The sequence below is a fragment of the Aulonocara stuartgranti genome, assembly GCF_965226115.1.
Source record: "Aulonocara stuartgranti genome assembly, chromosome: 11".
In the NCBI taxonomy this organism is placed as follows: domain Eukaryota; kingdom Metazoa; phylum Chordata; class Actinopteri; order Cichliformes; family Cichlidae; genus Aulonocara; species Aulonocara stuartgranti.
The window spans coordinates 32,655,719-32,670,841 of record NC_138947.1 but is presented as its reverse complement, the minus strand read 5'-3'; the positions used below and the strand labels follow the sequence as shown (position 1 = coordinate 32,670,841).

General features: G+C 40.6%; 1 protein-coding gene across 5 annotated transcripts in view; it reads left to right on the top strand.

The window, feature by feature from the left end:
* LOC309718161 (neurocalcin-delta A) overlaps nt 1–15,123 on the top strand; it is a 69,210-nt gene that overhangs the window by 27,134 nt on the left and 26,953 nt on the right. The window contains exon 1 of one of the 5 annotated variants that reach the window (XM_082553190.1): nt 1,589–1,912. The exons of the other annotated variants lie outside the window; for them this stretch is intronic. The gene's annotated coding sequence lies outside the window, so the exon portion shown is untranslated. Of the gene's footprint in view, nt 1–1,588; nt 1,913–15,123 lie in introns of those variants that run through there. 5 annotated transcript variants of the gene reach the window in all.

The window sequence follows — 15,123 nt, the reverse complement described above, 5'->3', positions numbered from 1 at the left end:
GTAAATACAAAATGCAGTTTTTAGAAAGAAAGCCTTTAAGTTCATGCCAAAGTATATCAATGGGATGTTCTTGTCTTTCTTTATATCGTGTAATGATTTGTTATCTGTGAAATCTGTTAGCCTGCTTCACTATGTCAGAAATGTCCTATTTAGGTCTATTCTAGCTGTAAATTTCTATTTACAGTAAACTACAGTAAATTCAAAACAATCCAAATTTATCGTGTACACGGCTTTGTTTCACCCCCTCAGACCATTCATTTTCTGAAACAAGCTGTTTTAGCTCCCTTTGCGATCCCTTTAATTTAACACTTCTGATTGGCTGCCTCCTATAAGCAGATGTTTTGAACAGCCATGTGCCTTGGATGGGGGGGACTAGTTTCAGGAGTCAGAAGATACACCTCCTGTTGGCCATTAGAAAGAAAGCAGGTTTAAGGCACTTCCACCTTGTCTAAGTTTGGCAGACCCAAAGTAACATCCATCTCCTGTATGAAGTCTGTGTTTTTTTTTGCTGGGACCAGAACCGTCCTAGAGCCTTTGTCTTCCATATTCACACTCATAAATTACTGAACTGTACACATGTTTACACATGGATTTTGTTATGTCTGCACAGAGCCATTTCCCTGCTCTTATGTCTGGTTAACAAGCTGCTGACTAAAACATTCAAAATTAACCCCTCGTGTGTGAGTGGCATCAGTTTTCTCCTGCAAGTCTCCACCTCAAAACCACTTGAGTATCAGTGTGTTATTTCCTGTAAAAGGACATTTGTGGCACATTTCAACCAAACGCTGCTACCTGAAAGAATCAGGCTGATGTGCCTCATTAACTCTAGTGCATGTAGTGTTTCCAATAAAACACGGAGGTATAATCATACTGCTCCTTTTTTTGTATCTACAGCTTAATTTTACAGTATAATGACATTAAAACAGAGACACAACTGAAACTCAGCTGTTGTTGTCTCTTCTTCCCTAAATCAATGAAACTTGGTAAGTTTATGTGGGTATATTAATAATTTATTCACTTCCACACACTTATTTTAGTAGTCACGTCTTGAATAGATCACTGGGGTCCTGCAGAAATTGAGTATTGTTAGACGTTTCAGCATAAACAACAGAAGTGAACAGTTACCTCTGGAAGCCAACGCAACATATATGGAAGGTTTCGAACTTGAGCTTTACAGACAGGCACTGTACGGGCGGGTGAAGTGGTGATTTTTTTTTGTAACACATTTTTGAATAAGATTTGGAGAAACAGAAACTTTTTTATTCCACTTCTCCTTTTCTCTCTTACCTCTTCCTTCGCTCCAACTGCTCATCGTGAGTCTGTGTTTTAACACTAAGAATCTGTGTGTGTGTGCGTGCGTGCATTTGTGTGTCAGATGACCTATTGAAATCATTGTGGTGCAGAATTCCTGTTACCAAGGCAACACCGGCTTCTCCTTCTCGCACTCTCTCTCCCTGTGTCTTTTTCTCTGTCTCTTTATTTCTCCCTCTGTGACTCGCTGTCTGCCCTCCCCTTTTCATTTCCCCTCCACACCACAGCAAGGTCATGTGACTGCTGACGTCAGGCCTGGGAGGCAGGCAAGCAGTCTGAGAAGCAATTAGTTTGTGGGCTTTGAATAAACCTTCTCAGACTAGGAGAGTCTGGGAGTCAGTCACCGTCAGCTCTGCTTCACTCTCTCAGGCACTCTTCTCCTCCTACCCCCTCTCGACTGTTCTCCCCCCCTCCCCTCTCTCTCGTTCTTGCTTCATATTTGTTTTCTCTGGTGCTTTCTTTTATTCTCGCCTGTTGCTTCTCCTCCTCCTCCTCCTCCTCCTCCTGCTGCTGCTGCTGCTGCTAGTGCCACAAAGTTAGTCTAGAGAGAAAGTGCTGGGTGATGGACTGCTGAACAGCTTGTACATTGCTACAAAGTGAGGTAAGCTTCCTGTGTTTTCTCTTTTGTGTGTGTGTATTGTGTGCTTTATCAGCCAGCGGTTGCTTCTGGAACAGTGTGCAGTGAAGTTAAAGCTGGATCAAGGATGGCTTTCGTTTCGTGTACTTAAAACACGTACCCGTGCAAAAGGGAAGTGGCAAATGACACTGTGTGTGTGTGTCAAGAGTGCTTTTTTTTGTCACCTTTCAATCTAAACTTCGGAATGTATTAAGTGCAGAAATGCCGGGTGATGTCGGAGGGTTTCGAGGGAGATCCCCGCTCAGGGTCGGCTCTTGAAGACTAGTTGCTTTCTTTTGCAGCAAACACAGGCGGATCTGTTTTCGAAGCCCTTGCAGGAAGTGAGTGCACAGATAGAAGAGAGAAGGAAGGAGAGTGTGAACATTACATGGGGCCGTGTGTGGAGCTCCACATGGCTTTTTCTTCAAAGCTTTACTAATGTTACAGGCAGTAGTGTGGGCTGGAGCTTCGTACTCTGTCTGCCAGAGAGTCAGAGGCGGGGAAGTGGTGGGGGGCAGAGCAGCTGCCACCTGCCCCCCTCAGAGGGGATGGGAAAGCCTCAGAGAAATGCACTACAAAAATGGTTGTTGTTGTTTTTTTTTAAAACAAATCAATAATGGAAAGATAGAAGAGCTTTTTTTGTCTAGAGGAGTTTATTTCTTTCTTCTTTTTTTGCTGACTTTTCTTGGCAAGCTTGACAAGCTCCCCTTTTCACCACCAGACACCCCCCCCCCACCTCCCTGCATGCCTCTCACAAAAGCATGCCAGCTAGTATTTAGCCCAAATAGGGTGGAAAGAAGGGGAAATGCGGATAACAAGTGGTTTGGATCCACTCGTCAGTCCTCCTCCCTCCCTCTGTCTCTCTCGCTGCTTCTCTTAAACTGCGAGACTTTATCTCTTCCTCTCATCCTTTCCTCAGCAGTGCCTCCCTCCTCCCAAATGAATGAAGTGGAGATCGGCCAAAAGCATGTAACCGGTTTCTGTCACTGTATCTAAAGTGTCATCTAATGAAATGTCCGCCTCTGTACAGAATATTAGGGCACAAATTAGCACTCGCCTAATTGTGTGTGTGTGTGTGTACTGCATTCAAAGTGTGGTCTTTGTAGAATACCATAAATGGTCCATTTAAAAAGATTTTGTTATCTGTGAATGTTATTAGATAAGATGGTTTAGGCAAATAAACAGTACAGACATAAGTCACTCCTTTTTATGCCCCCTTTCAGATGGATTATCAGCTGATTATTCCTAGACTGACCTCAAAAACATTGAAATTGAATGAATTTTGCCACGTAATAATTTGTGCAAGCTACAGTTGAAGGCATACGTTGCTCTACTTTAAGTGCAGCTTCCATGTTAAGCAGTCCCAAATGTCCTGAAAGCCTGAGGGTCTCACCTTGTTGCAAAATGGGCCGCATGAGTCAAGGGACAGAAAGAAATTATATCTGTCTTCATATCTGTTCAACAGGCTGGGAATGTTGGCAGTATGAAAGCATGTTTGCAGAGAGGAGACACATATTAAAATACAGAGAAAGGTAGCAGTATACAGGTGAAAAATCAAATTCATGCCCAGATCGCAGTTTTATTCATTGTTCCGTGTGAGTGGCTGCGTGAAAACAGTGATTAACTGCATCTGATAGCTAAACTGTAAAACAGCTTTCTGTCTGTTTCTAAATCAAAAAGGGCCAAATGCCCCCAAAACTGAGGCAGGAATGCTCTTTTTCTACCATCATACATAAAATATGTCATCCAATGATAAATACTGATCTACTTTAAGGAACCCAGGCATACTAAATGCACTTTTTTGGCTTTAAATCTAACAATGCCTTAGCAAACAGTGCAATATTAGAGAATTGCATAATCATAATCATTAGTTGAAGCTGTTTATTTCTTAGGCTGCTGATGTGCTTCATCTGCTCTGCAGCTTCAGAGCTCTGTGCAAACATCAGCTGCATCACCTGTGTAAAAGTGCGAGTTTGCAAGCGTACACAGTGTGTATGCAAGCGTGTGTGTGGTTTCAGGTGTGTGACAGGAGCAGAGTTTGGCAGTTGGTTGTGTGCACATCACTGGCTCTGTTTCTGTTCAGTGCACATGAATGAGAACGTTATTGCTGGACCCAGGTGAGCGCAAATGTAGCCTCTCCAAGCTCGCGTGTATTTATATGTTTGGTCTCAGCTGATTTAATACGGTTATATCATGGAAAAAGTCGACCCTTCTCCCGTCTCGTGTTCTAGCAACCGAGCCCACACTCACACAGAGACGTTTGAGCGATGTGTTTATGCCCACATCCGCCGAAAAACCTGGAGAAGTTTAATTCTGCTACACACATGCTCAGCTGAACTGTACGAGCCAGGCTTCTATAACATCCTGTTTTGTACTTAAGGGAGTCTCATCTAGCACTGGTGGAAACTAACTTGAAGGCAGTTTATGTAACTGTTGATTTATGGCCAAAGGCAGGGAGAAAGAGAAAAAAGTAATTTAAGTGAGAAATATACAGAGATAAGAGAACAGACAGACACTTAGGAAGGCAGTTGGATGTTTTTCCGGTCTGGATTGCTCTTACTTTGTTCAACCTAGAAGTCTTCAAGACTTCAAATACTAATTCAGTGCTCACTTTAGGTTTGAATATAAAAAATATTCTTAGATGGTATAAAAAGGTATTAAAAGTCTTGGATTTGAATCCACCGTCTGGCTGGGCCCTTCCTATCTGGAGCTTGAATGTTGTTTCTGTGCCTCTCAAGGTCCCAACACAACAGATGTTCATCAAACATATCAATTACTTACATTTTCAGAAACATTTTCAGCCTGATCATTTCAATATAAAAGAATGTAAAAAAAAAAGTATATAAAAGTTTAATATAAAATTTCTCAACGCTTGATTTTGCTTGAAAGTTAGATAGCACAATCTGCACTAGCATATTTGAGTCTATTATAATGTTCCAGTAGAATGACATCATCATCTAACAATTTCTATTTGACTTTTATAGGAAGATTTGGTGTCTGATAGCAACATATCCAAAATTTATGATATTATATCATAAATGATATCATATCTTCTGCAGCCTCAGAATGTGTAGTCTAATAATTGTGACAGAAAGTCTATTCTATAATGTGTGTCTCATGCACTAGGCTAACTTATGTATGAACCATTAATCCAGTATAGCCTTAACTATGGAAGCACAAAAATTGATGCTTTCAACATGACCCCATCTTCATCACAAAAAGATTTTTATGAGGAAAATAACAGTGGAAACTTCAAAATTGTATCGTCACCCTGTAATTTCTTCCGGGAAATCAGAGACAGGCAGGCTGGAAGCATTTGGTGAGCTGACATGGGATGACCCATGGTAAAAATGTCAAATAATGAGGTCAGTGTGTGTACACGTAATCCCTGTGAGGCAAAAGCTCAGGCTTTAGACTGCTCTAAACTCTTAGTTATGTAAGAAAGTTATCAGCACTTTTCCTTGCTTTACTAGAGAAAAAACTCAAAACAACAGTGGCTACATTTTCTTTTTTTTTTTTTTTTGAGCCCATCAGTAGCTAAACAGCATCATGTTTATTTGTTCACGCCAATTCTCAGAGGACTTTTTAGTCAGCAGAGCACTGATGAAACCGAATTTTCAGCTAGGCTAAAGCTAAAAGCAAAGGTTGTTTAATTTATAAAAGAGTGTGCTGAGGAGTCAGAATATAACAATATAAGCTGTATGTGAGATTAAATGACTTGTCACATGTTGCTTATAGCAAAGCTGCAAGTGCTGCAAGCTGAATTTGTACATATAAAAGCAGCTGTGAGTGATGACACAGGGAGATATGTAACCTTTGGTATTTCCTGACAGCACAGGTTCTTCACATCATCCGGCCTTTCAGTGCCTTTGTGTCATGCAACGATAGCAAAGCATATACATACAGTTGTTATTTGAAAGACTTTATCCACCATATTCAGGCAAAAAGTGTAACATTTACCAAAACATGTCCTGCTGTATCTTTGTTCCTGCAGATGTTCTGGACCTGATTTTCTTTTTAAAACTGTCAATCAGTATGAGACAGGATGGTTTTTGGTTGGAGTTTTGAACCTCTGCACCTGCAGGTGGAGGAGATGGTGCCTATGAGTAGCATATTCAGATTGCCGAGGTGAAGCCAGAGGACAGCCCGTGAGAAGAACGTTAGCTTAACCTTCTGGTTTGAATAATGGTAGGCTTAAAGGGACAAGAGTTAAAATGCTGAGGATTGCTCAGAGTAAGATAATTAGGGATAAAAAAGGATTTATTTTGATCACTTTATCATGAAAAATTGTTATAGCCCAAGAATAAAAGTAGAACGTAGTGCTGTAAAGACACGCTATGCCGGGTTCATTGGAAAGTTAGCAAAACTGCCTGGTTGTCGCGTGCAAACAGGAGAACATGCCACAAAATCAATAAAGGGCTGCTCATGCAAACACGCAGCGCCGCTGATGGTTTGTTTAATGGCGTAAAAACAAAGTGTTATGCTATAATTTCTGCTTTTGTGTAGCACGTGGCTTTAATTTGAGGTGGAAACACTTTGAAAGTATGGGCCCACTCATATAAACATGCAAGAGTGCTACTCGCATCAGTGCTAACATCTAAAAGATATGCATAACAATATAGATATTCACTGTTGCACTTTTAGTCAGACAGAATTTATTTGTTTCTGTGTGTGTGTGTGTGTGTGTGTGTGTGTGTGTGTGTGTGTGTGTGTGTGTGTGTGTGTAGTGTCCCAGTGTTACTGATGGAGCTGGTGCCGAGAAACACGTTTGACTTGAGTGTAGAAATGTCAGTGGCTTTGATTACTGCACTTAGGCAGCTGTGACATTTTTCACTACTTTACGTGCACTCAGCGCAAAGGTCAAAACAAAAAGTACCAGGCCACTTAAGAGGCAATTACACTCCTCTGCCGAGGCGTTGTGGTTTGAGTTTGAAGTTCGCTCTGGGTGAAGCGTTCCTGCTCATTGACTGTTAATGCGCCATCAAGCTAGATGGATGCGTCGCACATCCATTACGTACAGCCGTGTTTTGTTGTCATCACAATCGATGCACATTGCTTTCTTTAACCTGCACTGTTACACCGTCACTGCCAACACACACTGTCTATGCTGCCGCTGGTACATGCACTTAGAAGGTGCACGTCTGTCTGGAAACTCTGGTTAGTGTCGTTGCAAAGACAGGTCGAATTTAGTCTTTACTTGTCAAGAGCACGTTTCCTTTCATGTCATTATTAATTCAATTCAATTCAGTTTTATTTATGTAGCACTGAATCACAAACCGAGTCTCCTCAAAGCGCTTTATATTATAAGGTGAAGACCCTGCAATAATGTGCTGTTACACTGGATTATGTATGACTTTTGTGATCAGATGGAAAATCGCAGCAAAAATTTTCTGGCACAACTTCACCTGCTTCCAAGGTGCATGGAGAGGATGAAAGAATTCACAAGGCAGGAACTCCAGCCACACTTGAGGGAAGATGAACAACTTTAATAATTGACCAGATGGGATACATTATTACATGCCTGGCTGTCTGAGAATAGAGGCTTCTAGCACTGGGACCTGGGTATTTTCAAAGACTGTCAGAATTATGACATTTACGACAGATTTCCTAAACGGACTAAAATAGCGCGTTAGTGGAATCCCATAATGGCGCTCGTAGGTGTGGTTAGTTTTATGGGTGATTTGCAAAGGCTGCCCTGTTTTCTGAACACTCACTGGTGCACTCACAGTTCATTCAAAATCAATTTGTGCGCGTGATCTAAATATTCTTCTGTTTATATTTTGTCCTGTGAAAAAGGAACTCCCAGAAAAACATATGAAACAGGTTAAGTCGCAAAAATCTCAGATTTCCCACCACTTACAGTCTGTGATTGCGCTCTCTGTAAATAGCGACAGTACTTTTTAGTGCAACACGTTAGTATATTTGACCACAGGTCTATTAATGGACGGAATTACTTCACCGTGGCTTCGAGAGTTGCTCTGGAGTGACAGTCTTCAATTTGGATTTTCAATTTTTTAATTGAAAAAGCAAAAACACTTTGCTTATAATGTGTTAACATTTATTTTTAGGCTTTATTTGAGCGACAGTTTATATGTGTTGGACAAAAGAGAATGGCAACGGTGATAAATTGATCCCAAAAACAAAGTGTGCTCCAGAGCAGCTTGTGCAGATACTTTAAGCTCCCATTCCCTTTTGAATGCATTCATGTCTGTGATATACATGTTGAGTGAGCGCTTGCTGACAGACAAGTGATTATGGAGGTTTAGAGGGACAGCTGGTCGGTCAGGCTCTTTGTCATTCTCCAAAGGGCTTCTTTATGAAGAGGTCATAGGTCACTGAGCTGAAATCCAGCCCCAGAGGAGAGCAGAGGGCTCTGAAGGATCGCCTGCAGCTAAAAGGTCCCACAGAAGGTTACGCTCACAGATCATTTTTGAAGGATGGCCGTGGTCTATAGGCTCCCGTGTGTTGGTGGGGAGGAACTATGGGAAACAGATGTTCTATTTTTAGCCGCGGAATGGAATTCACACGCGCACACTGTCATGCTAGACGCGGGACACAAAAGATGGGAGTTCCTCGCTGGAGAATACTTGTCTTAGGTTTACTGAGAAGTTTTCTGTGTGTGCTTGAGAATGTTTATCTGAGTTCATTTCACTACACTGCACACTCCTACTTTCTGCTTACACTTTGTAAATTATCTTCAGGGTGTAAAACAATGTGAAAGCACAAGAAACTTTACTTTTCTATCTTTAGTCGTCTTATTTGCTGCGTTCCCCATGGGGGCTTTGCAAGTTAAATATTTCCATATTTCTTGAATGTGTGGTTAGCAGTCTTGGCATTCCTTCCACGAATGTATTTGTTGTCCTTGAGTTTCAGCTCTCATACAGTGAAGTATTAAGAAAGTAAACTTTTGCCAGCAGAACAACACTGGCCAGACGCTACATAATTGTGGTTGCTTACTCACTTAGGATAATAATGATGGCCGTCTGAAATAAAAATCTATAATTTTGTTGGGTTGTTGTTTTATTTATTTATTTTGCTCTACTACAAAGAAACCTTTAATGTTGACTGTCTTTAAACAAAAGAGAAAATCATCCATGTGATGCAACATAGCGTTTCATGTTAGCAAGATGCAGACGATGATGCCGTTAGAAAACGAGCTCAGAATATTTGAGTAGAGACCGATGGCCTGACTCAGATGAGGAGCTTAGAAGCACACACGGTGAGGATTGAAAATAACACAAAGTGCTACAAAAGCAAGTCAAACGTCCATCCATCCATCCATCCATTCGCTTCCGCTTGTCCTTTTCAGGGTCGCGGGGGGCGCTGGAGCCTATCCCAGCTGTCATTGGGCGAGAGGCAGGGTACACCCTGGACAGGTCGCCAGTCTGTCGCAGGGCCAACACATAGGGACAGACAACCATTCACACTCACATTCACTCGCACATTCACACCTAGTGGCAATTTGGATTATCCAATTAACCTATCCCCACAAGTTGCATGTCTTTGGACGGTGGGAGGAAGCCGGAGTACCCGGAGAGAACCCACGCAAACACGGGGAGAACATGCAAACTCCACACAGAAAGACCCCGGCCTGATGGTGGAATTGAACTCAGGACCTTCTTGCTGTGCGGCAACAGTGCTAACCACCGTGCCACTGTGCTGCCCCAAGTCAAATGTGTTGCTTAAAAATTGAGAGCTTGAAAGAAATGAATGTGGTATAAATAAGTGTTTTTTACTGTTGTCGGTCTGATCAGACCATCAGCATTATCTTTTTTCAAACTTTGCTTTTGTGTAATGTTATTGTCCTGGTCACAAAAGTAACGTTCAAAAAGAGTAATATATGTTTTCCTCTCATTTGTAGTCAGAAATAATCATGAAACAAATATTTTATACAAGAACAACAGCAAACAAAATGTTACATATTGCGATGAGATGTCCTTAATAAGATTTTTTTAGTTTTAAAGTTTTTTTTCTGTTTTTCTAAATTTCACACCAGATGCACTTAATAATTCACAGTATAGACAGTAAATTATATCCCATCAGGAATGATCCAAATAACTGGGTGGCAACTACGTGATGAATCTCACATCCATAGCTACTTGGAATTCCTCAGTGCTCGCAGAGACCTTTGGCAGGCAGGATGCATGCCTTACTAGGGTATGTGAGGCATAAGCAGATGAGTGCTATCATCGAATTGTCACTAAAAAAATGCTGAATTTAAATATCGGGTTGGAAAATCTGATCTCAAGCCGTTTATTAAAGGTGAGCTGTTACAGAACTGCTGTAAATCCACACAGATTAGTCTACCATAGATTATGAGTGTCTTTTTCCACATGACAAATCCTGTTCATGACTTTCCTTCATAATGTGTGATCAGTTATCTACACAGTAATTTCCTCTTGCATCTTTGGTCCTTCTTCAGTCGATATTAACTTGTTCTTAAAAATCTTTGGGTAGTTTTTTTTTCTGTAAATCTAAAACATAACATGTATTAATGTGCATTTGAAATGTTATTTGTATTTACTTGTCAAAGCTTCAAATTGGACTTTGGGATATTATAAACATTAAAAAACAGAGATTACTACACTTTCACTTTCTTAAAAGTCCAGGCAGTCTGACACTGCGATTGTGATCACATTTGTAATCTGTAAGTGGTTTTTTTGTGTTGTTTTTTTTAAACACATTCATTAAAAACTCTCGAGTATTGCAGCTTTTTTTAACCACTCCAGAGGAAACACTTTAGAAAGCTCTGCCTTTTCTGGCTGATTCAGTTTCACATATTTGCGACTGAGGCCCAGTGTCTCCCAGCTCTGTCTTTGTGACGACATTTTACATTTTTTATTTTTTGGAGAAAAAAACATAAACATAGATTTTGAAACGATTCAACATCACTTAGCTGCGTCTGCGTTTACGTTGTAGCGCCTTTTTACTGCCAGTAACAGACGACACTGAGCACAGTTGTGGTTAACGTTTTACGATACACTGACCTCTTAATGCAGTTTGCAGTGGCTGTTTTCCACTCACGCACAATAATGCGTGTCTCCTTTGTTCTGCCTCATCATCACAGGTGGTAACCTTGTGCGTTTGATGGTTACTCAGCTTTTATCTCCCGCTGAAGGGCAAAGAGAGATTTCCGTGTGCATGTGTGTGTCTGTCTGTGGTTATGTCTGTGTCTGTGAGATCAGTATATATCAGTGTTATTATGTCATTTTTCCAAACAGCAAATAAAGATAGTGGACGTCTAGGCTGGCAGACATCATTCTGCAAAGAAGGCTGTCCGCAGAATGTTCACATCAGTGCGGGAGGGAGAGTATTTACAAAGCCACATACCAGTCATAGCAAAAGGGGAAAAAATGTTGCAGTAAACTTGACATTTACAAAACCCAGTCTGGCCTACTGCACAGGTGAACTCATCTAAGCGACATGTGGAAAAGAAAGAAACACAGAAAGATAAGAAAGAAATACTTTAAACCAGGAGGCTGATGTAAAGATGATTAACAATATCTAAATCCTTCAATCTGCACATGTTTAAATTAAACAACCTGTTGCATAAATAAGTATAAATTTCAGGCTTTATTTCCAGTCTTGGAATCAAATGTTCACTGTTTCAAAATAAGAGCCTCAGATACTGTGCAAGATATTCTTTTTGTTCTTGCAGACCACGTCAGGTGCTTTACTTTTAATAATAAATATATTGGCTTTTGTTGGTTAGCTAGCTCCTGCGGTTGTTTCTCTTCTGTCAAACAAAGGGCCGTCGTTATTACTGCTGCCACAAACCTAAAATATCTTTCTTAACTTGGCAACAGATTGAAATGTACAGGATTAAGCTCCATTAAAACTAAAGCAAATTATGTTAATATCAAACAGTTAGAAAATGTCAGTTTACTTGGAACAACACAGACTTATTCAAGCTGACTGACAGTCTGAATATCCAGAAATCTTAATGCCCCAAAATCTCTCTTCAACACAGCCCGGTTCCCCGGGTTAATCCTGACCCCTGACCTTCACACTGTGATGTAACTTCCCTGCTGTTTGTTATTTTCCGTGATGTTATATCCTGTTTCTATATTTTCTTACACCACAGGAAGCAGAGCCAGCTTTGTTGCATCCCCAGGGGCATTCTTCAGTCAGAACCATCTCCAGACTCAGGCTTTGCCCACGTCACACTCTCTCTCCCCACTCTTTCTCTCATTAATGCATACAGTGTTACAGGCCGCACCCTCAGTCCTGTAACAGACGTGCATTCCCCAGCTGCTCCTATAATTACTCTGCAAACAGCTTTTATCAGTTTCAGTTCAGCACAGTTTACAGCCATGTCACTCTATCGCTGCTGAGCAGGTGCTTTTCTTTCTTGTTATCAGCCGTCATTCGTACGGAAAATTCACTTGGAAAGAAAAGAATAACACAGGCAAAAGTTGACATTATAGTGATGGAAAAATGTCAAGCTGCTTAATCTGTTCTCTTCCTTTTGCGTGGAATAAGAGGTTGACATCTAGTTCAGATTTTTCCCAGATCCATGTGGATCTGGGAACTGATGTCTGCACCAGTTATGACAATGTAAACCGACCACATGCAACTTCTGGGAATCAGTCCATGAAAGTCAAAAGCCGTGATACCATAAATCTTGGAAATTTGGGTGATTTCTACGTCAAGTTTGTGTTCTAGTCCAACTCTGGAATGATTTCAGTGCGACTGCTATTCTTAGAGTGCTATTTTGTCATCCTCTGCTGCTTTCTCTGGAATGTCACTATGAACTTGTGCCATTAGCTGTCCTGACTCGTCTGAAGGAGAACATTTAAAGGTTTATTCCACAGTGCTGTCATGTGGTAGTACACAGCACCGTGAAGTTTTCTTGGTAACGCTTTATAATCACCATCACTAACATTATACTTTATTATTAATCACAAATTATAGTTACCTATACATATAAATGTATGCGCTAATAACTGAAATAGGCATACGGTAGAATGAAATAGCTAGGCTCTCAGGACCTTTCATTGGGTTCTTGTATTAACCCTTGTGTGGTGTTCGTATTTTTGTTACTCAGCCAGTGTTCATGGGTCTGGTGGACCCGCTAGAGTTTTGGCTTTCCAAATTAACACTATCAAACAATTTTATGTTAAATTACTCAACAGATGTTTACTTCATCCCAATTACAAGACATATGAACAGCAAACATGGTTAATTTTTTCCCTTTACCTTTGTTAGATCACATTTATGAATTAATGTGCTTCTCGTTTTTCTTTTATATAAAATGTTATAAATAAATCAGTTATAATCAAGTGGAGTGAGTGGAAAGACACAACACATTTACACGTGAAAAAATAATTAATTGTTTAATTTTTCTTTTGAAAAAAACTGAACACGGGTCTCACAGACCCGAACACCATACAAGGGTTAAAATATATGTGCAATAGAAAAGTGACTGTAGAGTTTTAAGCAAGTTCATAGATTTAGGTTTAGCTCAATTAGCTTCCAAGCTGAAGTTGGGCTTTTATCTCTGACAAAGACAACCTCTACCCACAGAGCTGTGTAACAGTGCAAAGCTCAGTAGCTGAGCTAAATGGGGTCTGTTTGGGATTTGAGAAAACTCACTTGTATGAAATTTAGCAGCAGACCTCAGACGTAATCACCACAATAACAGCAGGGCAGACATCTATTCTGTTTCCCCCTGTTGGGCCCCAGGAGTTAGTCATCCAACCAATTTAGCAGGTCCAATGATCTAGTGCCAGGCAGACAGAGCGCTCCCACCAGGGCTACACAGATGGAGAGCCAAGCAAATTAGACACGACCTCGGAGTACAAGGCAGGGGTCGTTTTCTCTCAGACACAGAAGAGAAGAACAGTTTTCCACACAGGCATGCAACCAGACCTGATTCTCATAACAGTCAAAATAGTTGAGCTGAGATGTTGTTGTTATTCTACAGATTCATTGGGCCATCATACATTTGTACATCTAATGCAAATAAACAAGCCTGTATAAATAATTATTAAAATTAATTAATGTTTAATACCTTTAGCATGGCCACAGATCTCTGCACTGCAGCTTCACAGATTGAATTACATAACCTTTAAGCTGATTATAAAATTGACTTGAGGAAGTGTGTCATCTTGTGCATCTCACTGGATCGCTCCTTTTGCTCCTAAATCAATAGACACTACAGTGTGTGCGGTTGCCTACTCATCCACCCGCTATCAGGTCTGTTACCATAGCAACCTAATGAAGACTAAGAAGGCCTTTTAAAAGTATAACAGCTGAAAATAACGATCGTGGGCAGCTAACCAGCTAGCAACAATCAATGTGACAAGACTTCAAATGCTGTCTCTGGTTTGGTAGCGACTTAACGGGAAAGAGCCAAACAAACTGAGACGAAACAAGGAGTTCGATCCTAGAAAGACAGACTTCACTCCAACTGCTGCAAACTCACACGTCCTACTCTAAAGGTTTTAGAGTCACCTTCTATCCACCTGCTGACTAGCCAGTTGGAGGCCTCTTTGGTACCAGTGGAAGTTACAGACTGGTTAGAGATTTGCCTTACTACTGTAGTTAATGAAGATTCATTTGAAACATGTACCAAAGGCCTTAACCCCCCCAAGTTAAGTGATGAATAATTTGAATTGTTGTACAGTTTTCCTGCTGGGGCAGGAGGTGGGTTTCCTCAGGCTCAGCAGGATATAAGCAGAAAGAGTAGTCATCCATTCCTCAGCATTTTCTTTCTTATTTTAATGTCTATTTTTGTGTGTCTCCCCCTCCCCTTTCATTCCTGCTGTCCATTGTTCTGGAGACTTAAACTGCTGCAGATGTTTCTAAAAAAAACATGGGAAACTTTCTCTCTCTTTTTTTAACAATACTGCCATTTCTTTTTCAGTCACTCTCCTAAAAACAACAAAATGACTGCTTTATATTTGCACCTCACAGTCTCTTGGAGATCCGATGAATATATATGTTTTATTCAGGGGTTGCATCCCAAACTGCTCTCCCAAGTGCAGATTTTGCATCTGCACTTTCCATTCAGATATATGCGGCATATAAATATAATATAATAAAAGCCCTATGAATTAAAAATTAGCAGTGTCATGCAAAGTGCTTTAGCAAATAGAAGAAAGCTTTCCAAATGAAGTATCCCTGCACTTAATGAAAACCTTTTAGAACAGGTTTCTGTATCTTATACTCAAAATCTCATATTTGTTTGCCAC